Here is a 12674-nt window from a genome sequence, read left to right as displayed (position 1 = left end):
AACAAACTTCACCCTGAATTTGTTTTTTATCGTTTTAATTTTTTTAAATTTTTATATTTTTGTTGTCGCTGTTATTTCAAAGCTATCCCGGGGACCCTGTGAGCGCTTGACATCGGGGTATGATGGTCTCAGAAAATGCAAGATCCGCCCTCACGGCAAGCCTCAAAATGTGTGCGCGCGAGCATGAGCGCATCCTGAAATATTAAAGAAATAAATAAACACAGGCGTTTTAGGGTGTTTGCACTTAAAATCAAAATTTGAGAACTGCCCGGTTAAGCAGACATTCGTTTCGCTCAGGCACTAATGGAAGTCGACCAGCGGGACGATGACAAGTTTGGCGGCCCAAGTAGGCCTGACAGCTCTTTCAGACTCACAACCATCTTGAGACTCAAGATGGAGAGGGACAGAGGAAATACAGAACATCAAACTCTGGCCTCTGTCCAGACACAAATAGGCAAGCGCCCACACACATACACTTGCACACAACACACAAACAAACACAAATCAGAAAAAGTGATGGCGCACGCCTTTAATCCCAGCACTTGGGAGGCAGAGGCAGGCGGATCTCTGAGTTCGAGGTCAGCCTGGTCTACAGAGTGAGTTCCAGAGCAGTCAGGGCTACACAGAGAAACCCTGTCTCAAAAAAAAGGGGGGGGGCAAAGAGAGATAGCTCTACCAGTACTTGCCTTTACGTGTAAGATCCTGCGTTTCATCCCCAGAACCCATGTCAAAAAACCAGGCTTGATAACTGAAATTTGTAATCCCAGCACCGGGGAGGTACATACAGGCAGATCACTGGGCCTAGCCAGTCAGCCAGCCTACTTACAAGGCGAATTCCAGTAAAGACAGGGCCTATCTCAAAAGACAAGATGGGAGCCAGTGTGATGGCTCGATGGGTAAAAGCTCTTGTCACCAAGACTGCTGGCCTGAGTTTGGCCCATTATGGAAGGAGAGAATCACCTCTGCTAATTTATCCTCTGGCCTCCACATGTGTTCTGTTATACATACGTGTCCATACAATACATGCACACAATAAATAAGCAAATGATTTTTTTGAGACTCAGTAATTCTTCACAGCCCTAGATGTCCTGGAACCCACGGTATAGACCAGGCTGGTCTTGAACTCACAGAGATCTGCCTGCTTCTTCCTCCCCAGTGCTAGGATTTAGACTTGCACTGCCATGCCTGGCTCTGAATTAATTTTTAGTTAATTAATTTTTTATTTTATGTGCATTGGTGTTTTGCCTACACATTTGTTTGTGTGAGGGTATTGGGTACCCTAAAAGTGGAATTACGGACAGTTGTGAGTCAGCTTGTGGGTACTGGGAATTGGACCCTGGTTCTCTGGAAGAGTAGTCAGTGCTCTTAACCGCTGATCCTTCTCTCCAGCCCCCCCCACCCCTCGACTTAATTCTGTAATTTAAAAACTAGTGGACGGGCAAGAACAGTTCTCTGAGTTCAAGGCCAGCCTGGTCTGCGGAGTGAGCACCAGGACAGCCAGGGCTACACAGAGAAACCCTGTCTCAAAAAAACAAAATAAAAGAGTCCTTTAAAAGGTGGATGGCACCTGGGCTTTGACACCTGAAGCAGGCATCTGGCCTCCACATGTGTGCTGCTATGTAACAATTTCCTGGGAGGTTGAAACATTCTCTGCCCGGAAGCTCCTTAAGCTGCAAGGCAGAAGCCTTAGGGAAGTCCCTGAAACTGACCAGATCCACCAGGCCACTCCCTGACAAATGAAGTGATAAAAACGGAGACCTCTTCTCAGAAGAGCAGCTAAAGCTGCTAAAAGGCAAACCAAACCAAACCAACCGACAAAACAAACAAAAAAGAAGCCAGCTGAGCATCCTGGAAGAGGCTTAGGCCAACTGGGCACCTGAAAGGGACTCTCTCCAGCCTACTGAGCTGCCTGCAGATTGTGCAGTGTGCTCCAGGTTCCCGGCTTTGTGGGCTGTCACCTGTGCTGGGGTGGGCTTTGGTGATACCGCTGTCTTTAAGTTATTTCTGTTTCTCTAAGTAACCTCTCCCCCATTTCCTGTAAGTAAGCCCTATAAAACTCAATGGTTCACAAGGTTGGACTTTGGTCTGTCATGAGTTCTCTACCTGGGGTGAGTAGATGTGTGTTGTGTCTCCTTTATCATGCAACATATATGCCTGCTGTACCCCTGCATGCGCGCTAACATGCACACACATTATATTTAGTGCTGTAAGACACTACCGAAGTGACCCTTTATTACTTCTCTCCAGCAATAAACAAGAATAGCAGCTGTTCTAGATCCTCAGCAAGACTTGGTATTGTCAAGACTTTGGTTTTTGACCATTCAGTTAGACATGTGGTGGCATCTTGTTACTGTTCAATGTCCTTTTGCAGTGTTGGGACTCAACCCCAGGGCATCACACATGCTAAGCAAGTACAAAAGAACACTGACCCTTGCTGTGAAACCCAGCATCCCGAGTTTGAGCCCTGGGACCCACAGGACAAGGAAAGAACTACCTCCACACATCTCACCCTCACCCCACACACAATAAATATGTGATAATTTTTTAATCACAAGTGCTCTACCACTGAGCTCCACACCCAGCCACCATTCTCCTTTCTTATGTTTTTGCTTAACTCTCTCTGGCTTCTTACTGCATTTCATTGTATTTCTCTGTTTTAGTGCTCCAATTTCTAGACAAGCGATGCTCAACGTGCGATCTTTAGACCACCAGCATCAGCACCACGTGGGAAATTGGCTAGGATCTCTTATATTTGGGCCCCACCACGACTTATTGAATGAGGAACTGTGGAGATGTGGCCCATCAGAGTGTGTGGTATTTGGGGGAGGTTCTTTTTTTTAATTTTTATTTATGTGCATTGGTGTTTTGCCTGCATGTATATCTGAATGAGGGTGTCAGGTACACAGGAACTGGAGTTACAGACAGTTGTGAGCTGACATGTGGGTACTAGGTATTGAACCAGAGTCCTCTAGAAGAACAGCCAGTGATCTTAACCACTGAGCCTTTTCTCCAGCCTTGTGGTGTGCATTTTACACCTTCCTGTTGATGCAAACTAAAGTTTGGAAAGAGTTTTCTGGGCCAGCGTTGTAGCTATGATGGCCTCCAACCATCTGTAGCTACTGAGATCTTGTAATATAGCTAAAATAAATAGACATATACTGTAAATGTTAAGAATACTCCAGTAATGCCAGAGACTTAGCTGAAAAGGAGAAATAGCTCATTAATACTTTTTTGTTTTGTTTTATTTTTTCAAGACAGATTTCACTCGAACTCACAGATCCACCTGCTCCGCCTCCCGAGTGCTGGGATGAAATGCCTGCACCACCACCGTCCATTCAGCAAATATTTCACTAATACTTTTTGTATTGGCAAAATCGAAACTATAATAACAAAAAGCACATGTCAACCCAGTGTGCCTTAGCATGGCAAATTCGTCAAAATTTATTATGGTAATAGTCATCATCTCCATAAGATGGTGCTAAAAGACTGACTTTACTATATTTTTATTATACAGTATTTGTGGGGGGGAATATGGGCATGCCAATGTGTAGAAACAGGAGGACTCCGTTCTGTCTCTCCACTGTGTGGGTTCCCTGGTCTAGTTTAAGTCATCAGGCTTGGGGCAAGTGCCCTTACCTGCTGAGGTATATCTGACCCCCTGTAAACTTGGGTTTTCTGTGTGGCGCTGGCTGTCTGGGACTCACTCTGTAGGCCAGGCTGGCCACAAACTCAGTCAGAGATCCACCTGCCTCTGCCTCCCAAGTGCTGGGATTAAAGGCGTGCACCACCACACTTGGCTGAAGCACATGCTTTTAACCACTGAGCCATCTTCCCAGCTCCTTCTCTGTATTTTTAAATCACTAATGAAATTAAACGTATTTCAGATTTATCAACCAGTTATTTCTTGATAAGTTATCCATTTGTTTATTTTCCCCAGAGTTCATGGGTGTTTTTCTTTGTTTCTCTCCTTTGGGTGTGTGTCAGGTGCCAGGGATCAAACCCAGGGTTCCATAAATGTTGTGCAAGACCTTCATTCACCACATCTATATCCCCAGCTCCTACCTTTTCCTATTGACAAGAAATTTCCGTGTGTTAGAGAAATCAGCAAATCTGTCAGAAGAGCCACATATCCTGGAATGTTGTTTACCTTGCAACCTTGCTCATAACTTCTGTCAATAGACAGAGGCCGACTAATGGCAGAGACTGGGAGGTTGGCTGATGCTGTCATGTCAAATGTACGCATCTTCCCGCTTTTACCTCTGGAGCTCATGTCGAATTTATATATATATATATATACCTTTTATAACTCAGGGTTATACACATTAGAGCCATGCTTCCTTCTGGAATTCTTGTGGTTCCAAGCTTTCTACATTTAATATGTCATACTTGTAAGTTTTTAAAAAAAAACATTTGAGGGCTGGAGAGATGGCTTAGTGGTTAAGAGCACCAGCTGCTCTTCCAGAGGTCCTGAGTTCAATTCCCAGCAACCACATGGTGGCTCACAATCTGTAATGAGATCTGGTGCCCTCTTCTGGCATGCAGGCATATATGCAGGCAAAATGTTGTATACATAATAAATCTTTTTTTTAATTTTTATTTTTCCATTCAAAAATTTTCACTTCCTCCCCTCCTAAATAAATAAATCTTTAAAAAATATTTGATTGTTTATTTTATGTGTTTAATATCTAGTAGGGCTACTCCTTTAAAATACTATTTTATACTTCCACAAATTTATTAATTGATGTGAATTTGATATAGCATAAATTTATTCATCCAGAGTCATTCAATATGTCCACAGTAACACAACCCTTACCTCCATTTGGTTCCAAAGCATTTCATCACACCACAAGGAAACCGCATATCCACTAAGGAGTTTTTCTCTCTATTTCACTTTCTCTGCGTTTTTATGTTTTGTTTATATGTAAGTGTGTGCATCTCTGTACGTATGTGTGTGTGTGAGTGTGTGAGTGTGTACATGAGCAAACTTGTATTATAAAATCTAGGACTGGCGTTCCAGAGGATCTGGCACCTTTCTCTGGTGTGGAGGGCACCAGGCACACATGGCGCACAGACATACATTCAGACAAAACATTCATTATTCTTGCATATGAAATGAATGATGCTTTTTTTAAATTAAAAAAGCAAAACGAAACATAGGCAGTGGTGGCACAAACCTTTGATCCCAACACTTGGGAGGCATCGGCAGGTGGATCTCTGAATTACAGAACAACCAGAGCTACAGAGAAACCCTGTCTCAAAAAAAAAAAATCAAACAAACAAAAACAAAATTATGAGACTAAAACCACAACTAGTCTTAGGGTTGGAGAGATGGCTCAGTGGTTCAGAGCACTGGCTGCTTTTCCAGAGGACCTGGGTTCAATTCCCAGCTCCTTCATGGTGGGTCACAAGCATCTGTAACTCCGGTTCCAGGGGATTTGATGCTCTCTTCTGGCCTCCATGGGCACCAAACACATACGTGGTACACAGACCCCCATGCACCAGCCACATAAAATAAAATACAATAAAAACAAACCAGTCAGGTGTGGTGGCTCATGCCATCCTCTAATCCCAGCACTCAGGAAGCAGAGGCAGGTGGCTCTCTATGAGTTTGAGGCCAGCCTGATCTACAGAATGAGTTCAGGCCAGCCAAGGCTATACAGTGAGACGAGGCCCTGTCTCAAAAAACTCAAACAAACCTAGGCTTCAGGCTCACTATACACTAAGAAGCCTTACAACTCAAGTTCAAGCATCCTACTGATATTTTTCCCCCATCAAGATCATTCTCCAGCCTTGACTCTGCATTCCTGGGGCCAAAGGCTTAATGTTGGGTCTGGCTGACCCACAGCTCAATTGTGCTGTGGTTTTCTCAAGCATCTCTGACTGCTGTCCTGTCTCTTCAACAGCCTTGTAAACCTGCAGCGACAGCTTTTTTTGTTGTTTTGTTTTGTTCATTTTTTTTAAAGATATATTTATTTATTTATTATGTATACAACTTTCTGCCTCCATGTATACCCAAACGCCAGAGGAGGGTGCCAGATCTCATTACAGATGGTTTGGAGCCACCATGTGGTTGCTGGGAATTGAACTCAGAACCTCTGGAAGAGCAGACGGCGCTCTTAACCACTGAGCCATCTCTCCAGCCCTGTTCATTTTTTAAACATTATTTCCGGGAGGGGCCATGCCACTGTATGCGTGGAGACCAGAAAGCATATGCAGGAGTTGCTTCTCTTCAACCATAAGTGGGTTCTGGGGGTTGAACTCAGGTCATCAGGCTTGGGGACCCATCTCTCCAGTCCCTACTACAATTTTTCATTCTCTCCAGTTCAGCCCTAACAACATCTGCTGATGGCTTTGGACCATCACATTTTCATTTAGTTATTGTAGATATTGACCCCCAGGGTGTCGGAAGACTGCTTGGATCATAGTTTAAACGATAATGAAAAGAGGATTCAACATCCAGAGTTTTATTTCAGATAATGTGATGCTCCTCACTGTTATTTATCAACTGTTTATCAATTACCACACCACACACCTTGTCTTCTTTAATTCTTTCTTTGTTTTTGTTTTTGTTTTTTTTTTCAAGAGAGGGTTTCTTTGTGTAACCCTGCCTGAGCTGGAACTCGCTCTGTTGACCAGGCTGGTCTCGAACTCACAGAGATCCACTTGCCTTCTGCCTCTCAAGTGCTGGGACTAATGGTGTATGCTGCCACCTCATTTAATTAATTAAATTGGCTGCCAGGCTCATTTAATTCTTACTGCACTCTTTGTAATGGTTTGTCGTATCAAGTCTCTGTGCCTGTCAGATCCAAGCTTTCACCCCAGGCTTGCCTGACTGCAGCACTTTCCACAAGCTTACACTGTCTCCATTGTTCTCTCCCTCAACAGAGAGGCTGTTCTCTCCCCCAAGTTATCCCAGTCTGTGTTTGAACTTCATTGCTGTAGGAGGTGTGTTCAGAGGGGGCTCCTGCTGGGTTAGACAATCTGTGTGTAAGTCAAACTCCCCAACTAGAAGGAAGCTGTATCTGGCTCTGTGCTGGAGAGCCTTTCAGACCACCCCAATGTCAGAGACACGGAGGAGCAGCCCCCCTTCACAGCAGTGGGAGTAAGTGACGTCACACGGGCTGTTCACGTCACAGTGAAACCGGAAGCTGACAGACCAACTTTAATAAACCAGGACTAGGCTGTAGTCAAAGGAAGTTCTGGCCCTAACTTACCTACCTCTGCCAGCTAGCTATGCCTGGCATACTCATCCTCCCGAATTAATGCCACCAGGGTGGGAGAAAAAGTTCGGCGAACACAAGCCGGTGTGAGATACTTCAGATTCAAACTCTAACGGGCAAGGGCAGGTGTGGTGATATTTGCCTTAATCCTATCGCTCGGCGTGCAGAGGTAGATGGGCCTCTGTGAGTTCACAGCCGGCCTATCTTCACAGTGAGACCCTGGTCACTGTCGTTTGTTTGTTTTAATTTAAACCCCAACAGCCAGGAAGTACCGAAGAACCATTGCTTCTCCTCTTCGCTGTGACCCTTCCTGCACACGCCAGCCAAGTGTCCAAGCATCAGGTTCATCCGCCGCTTTATTACAGCCTTAGTGCAGGCTGCTGGCCCAAGTGCTGTAACTGTCGCCTGGCTTGAGTTGGCACTGGAACAAGGGAGTGAAGCCAGGCTCAGCATCCACTGTAGGGTTGAGTGACATCATTTTCCTGAAACAGGGGAGCCTGGTGAGCGCCTGAGGTCTGTCTCTGCCCACTGTCCCCACACTTGGCTTCTCACTATTTCCTGTCATTTGAAAATGTGCGAAGCTCAGGGATGTCTGCCCTTTTTTTTTTTTTGAGAAATTAAGCTTAAATGAATCAAAAGCACATGCGTCGGCTCTTCCTCAGAAAAGACTCTCACATTTTAAAATGGAAAGGAAAACACACAGGACAAAGACCAGATGGATTCCTAAATATGAAAGCAGGGTTGGAATGTTTTGGCAAGGCTTAATCAGTCAGGCACGCCCAGCCAAGACTCTCCCTCACAGCTGTGGAAAGACAGACCACCTCTGGAATGAGTGGCCCTTGGTCTGAGGGTGTCTGTGGAACCAGAAAGCACGAGTTCATGATACACCAATGCCACTTAGAAGTTACTGGGGTCTCTGTGACCAGACAAGCTACTTAGTCCTTAAAATTTTACTTATCTATTTAAAGGAGGGAGGCTAGGGGCTGGAGAGACAGGTCAGCAGTTAAAAGCACATACTGTTCTTCAAGAAAACCTGGGTTCAGTTCCCAGCACCCACATCTGGTGGCTTACTACTTCTTGTAACTCCAGCTCAGGGGGAACCAACACCTCTAGCCTCTGGGGGTACCAGTGCTCATGCACATATACACACACACAGATACAAATAATCAAAAATAAATATTGGGGCTGGAGAGATGGCTAAACTGTTATGAGAACTGGCTGCTCTTCCAGAGGACCCAGGTTCAGTTCCCAGCATCCACATGGCCACTCACATCTGTAACTCCAATTCTAGGGGGTCTGATACTCTCTTCTGACAACGGTAGGCACCATGTGTGCATGTGGTGCACAGACATACATGCAGACAAAGCACACATACACATCAAATAAGTAAAATAAAAATAAGTCTTTTTAGAAAAGGCTGGAATGAAGTTGAGGTATCTAGTTCTAATTAAACATTTTTTTTTGAGGAAACACAGCTAAGGGCAAATGATAAAGCTGAAAGTCGGATTTTAATCCATCTACCACGAGGAGAGAGAGAAAAAGAGAGACAGAGACGGAGAGACAGACACAGACACACACACACTGAGAGAGAGAGAGAGAGAGAGAGAGAGAGAGAGAGAGAGAGAGAGAGAGAGAACACACAAGCAAAGAAAGCCCCAGAAGCTTAAGTCATCTTCTTCCACTAACAAACAACAGCCTTGACTTTCTCTTTGGTCCACAGCCTGGCACACAGGAGCTCAGTACAATCTTGGGGTGTTCAGCCTCCTGTACCATCTCTGTACCACAGAGAGAATGATAATTACCACGGTGCCCTCGCCTCCTAAGATCTTAACTGAAAACTTCTTGTCCTCAAGCCTCTCATCTAAAGTTCTCCCACAGTTCGGGACCCCTGCTTCTCACCGGGTTCCAGTTAGTAGCATAGAGACCCTGACTCAGGATGCCCTGGCACTCTCCTGTATTCTGTACCCCTCTGCCTTGTCTCCCACTGAAACTCCTCTTCCTCCTGCCTCTGTGTCTGCTTCCGCTGCCGATCCTTGCTTCAGTTCGTGCTGTGGCAATTAAGAGATGGATTTCAACAGGTGGATTCCAGCACTCAGAGAGGGAGAGGCAGGCAGATCTCTGTGAGTTCAAGGCCAGTCTGGTCTAAAGAGTGAGTTCCAGAACAGCCAAGGTCACACAGTGAAGCCCTGTCTCAAAAAAACGAAAGAAAAAAGAAATACATATTTTAGGGGCTGGCAAGATGGACCAAAAGGTAATTGCTGCCAAAGCTGAGTTTGATTCCTGGAACCCACATAGTAGGACAGAATCAAACCTACAAAGTTATCCTCTGACATCCATATGTATGCTATGGCTTGTGCACACTCAAAGAGAGGAAGGGAAGGAGGGAGGGAGGGAGGACAGGCAGGCAGAGTGTAGAGACGGTTCAGCTTTAAGAGCATGTGTGTATTTTGCAGAGGGAGTTCGGCTCACAGGAACCATATTGGGTGGCTCACAACCAAGTGCAACTTCTGGGGCATGCAACACCATCCGCAGGGGCATTTGTATGCCAATGTCCATACCCCCACCAAACACCTTTACATGACTAAAAAAATAAAAATAAATCCCATAGAAAGGAAGGAATGAAGACATTTCTTGAGGACTGTCTAAACCAGAACACTTAGATTAGAACCTCAGAAAGGCTACTTGGAATATAATTATTACTTTTTTTCTTCAGTGTTTTTTATTATTATTTTATGTATGTTGTTGTTTTTGCCTGTATGTCTGTGTAAGGGTCTCAGATCATGGAGTTACAGTTGTTAGCTGCCATGTAGGTGCTGGGAATTGAACTCAGATCCTCTAGAAGAGCAGTTGGTGCTCTTAACCACTGAGCCATCTCTCTAGCCCCCCTCCTTTTTCAATTATTTTGAGACAGGGCCTCAAGTAGCCAAGGCTAGCCTTAACCACCTGCACCTCCTAAGTGCTGGGGTTACAGGTAAGCATCCACCAGTTCTGGCTTAGAAGAATCACTAGTCACTAGTCAGATGGTGTGGGCCACGCTGTGACTTCTCTCCAGTTTCTTTACCTGTGAGATGACAGTGGATGCTAGCACCTACCCAACACCTATACACAAAGTCGGTGCACATTGCACATTGAGAAGTCAGCAATGGGGGATGCTTCTGTAGCATGCTGTGTGAGTCAGATTCAGTACAGGGGTTTTATAGATCCCCGTTCACTTAATCCCCACCAAAGTCCTATGAAAATGCTATTATTGTCAACCCTGGTTTCACGTATGTGAAACACGAGTTGCCAAATTAAACAATTTACCCTGAATACCCCCAGATGGTGGGTGGTGGAGCTGGACTTCAAATACTAGCCATCCTGGCCCCCGAGTCCCCACCTTCACCACCACCCTCTTATTGCCTCATAAAGTGGGAACAGATAGTTAAAAATAATCCCTTAGCTTTAATGGCGCTTTTCTCATTCCGAAGCACTGTTCATGTTCGCGCCTTATTTGATCTTCACAACAACCCTAAGGGTAGGTATTATTAACCCAATTTATGGGGCAAGAACAGAGACTTATTAAGAGGGTCACGTGTCCCAAGGCACGCAGCTGGCAAAGGCAATCGGCGCTCTACGCAGGACTGCCCGCTCCCCGCGTGTCCAGGGCGTCCCATCCATCCTTTCCTGTCTAGATCTCCTCTAGCTCCAGCACAGTCCACTGTTCTTTTCTCTACATCTTTCTTTAAAGAGGTCTGCTCCTTGTTTTGCTACCCATGAACCTGGCTCTGCCGTAGCGTATGCTGGCAAGCAGCAACGCTCCACAAGCAGGGGGTGCTGCGCACTAACTCCCGAGGCTGGTGCGGCAGAAGCCCCTGTGGAAGGAGACAAAATAGTCCACCCGACATTCTTTTTGTTGTTGTTGTTTTAATGTTTATAAGTATTACTTGTGCGTAGTGTGCATTCTTGAAGGTAAAAATGAGCCCACAATGTACCAGCTCCCCAGTTCCCTTAATGTACACTTATATGATGAGCAAATGTATATTTTCCACGCAGATGGTAGCATGCAAACACCCTCGCTTTATCTTTTACTTTTCATGCAAATTTATATTATACAATAACCACTATTCTTACTTCAGATATTTCAAGATTATTTATCTTCTATGCATTTATTTTTGCTAGTGAGGCAGGGTTTCATGTAGCCCAGGTTGTCCTCAAATTCACTATGTAGTTGAGGATGACTTTGAAATTCTAGCCAGAAGGTGGTAGCACATACCTTCGATACTAGCACTCAGGAGGCAGAAGGAAGCAGATCTCTGAGTTCGAGGCCAGTCTGATATGCAGAGTGAGTTCCAGGACAGCCAGGACTACACACAGACACAGACACACACACACAGAGGAGAGGAGAGGAGAGGAGAGGAGAGGAGAGGAGAGGAGAGGAGAGGAGAGGAGAGGAGAGGAGAGGAGAGGAGAGGAGAGGAGAGGAGAGGAGAGGAGAGGAGAGGAGAGGAGAGAGAAATTCTAATCTTTTCTCCCAGTTTCTTTGTACTGGGTGTCTATCAGACACACGTGCTAGGCAAGCACTCTCCCAACTGAGCTACACCTCCAGCCCAAGGTAACTACCATGAAGATCAGCCCATGTCATAATTCACAATACGAATTATATAAACGGACGAGCCAGAAGTCTTGACCAGCTCCTCTTGCACAGTTGCAACTGAAGCTGCAATAGATGCACTGGTACTTTGTGCATGCGCATTTCTGAAGCATGGCTTCCCAGAAGAGAGGTTGTCTCCTTGCAGTTTGTAATGTCAGTCAATACTGCTAAGTTCTATACACAAATGGTGCTTGCAGCTGTATCCGTGGTCACGCGGGAATGTTTCGTTCACCCTCACCAAACCAGAGACCTAACGGGTGGTTTCTCACCTTGGCTTGTCCCATAGGTGGGAAGATGGCTTCACACGGTGACTTTCATTCAATGCCTCTGATAATGAGAGACCCTGACCTCTCAAATTCATCCATGTGTAACAGTCAGCAGGGCTTCTTCATGCTAGGTTCCGTTGTGGCTTCTTCTTCCCAGTTAGTCCTAGCCCAATATTCTTTCTTTAAGTGCATCTATCCATCTGTCTGTCTATCTATCTATCTATCTATCTATCTTCTATCTATCTATCTATCTATCTATCTCCTATCTGTCTATCTATCTATCTATCTATCTATCATCTATCTGTATCTATCATCTATCTGTATCTATCTATCTATCATCTATCTATCTATCATCTATCTATCATCTATCTGTATCTATCTATCATCTATCTGTATCTATCTATCATCATCAGTCTATCTATCTGTCTATCTATCTATCTATCTATCTATCTATCTATCTATCTATCTATCTCCTATCTGTCTATCTATCTATCATCTATCTGTATCTATCTATCATCATCTGTCTATCTATCTATCATCTATCTATCATCTATCTGT

This window comes from Microtus pennsylvanicus, chromosome 11 (genome assembly GCF_037038515.1).
Source record: "Microtus pennsylvanicus isolate mMicPen1 chromosome 11, mMicPen1.hap1, whole genome shotgun sequence".
Taxonomy (NCBI): domain Eukaryota; kingdom Metazoa; phylum Chordata; class Mammalia; order Rodentia; family Cricetidae; genus Microtus; species Microtus pennsylvanicus.
Note: the sequence above shows the minus strand (reverse complement) of the source record.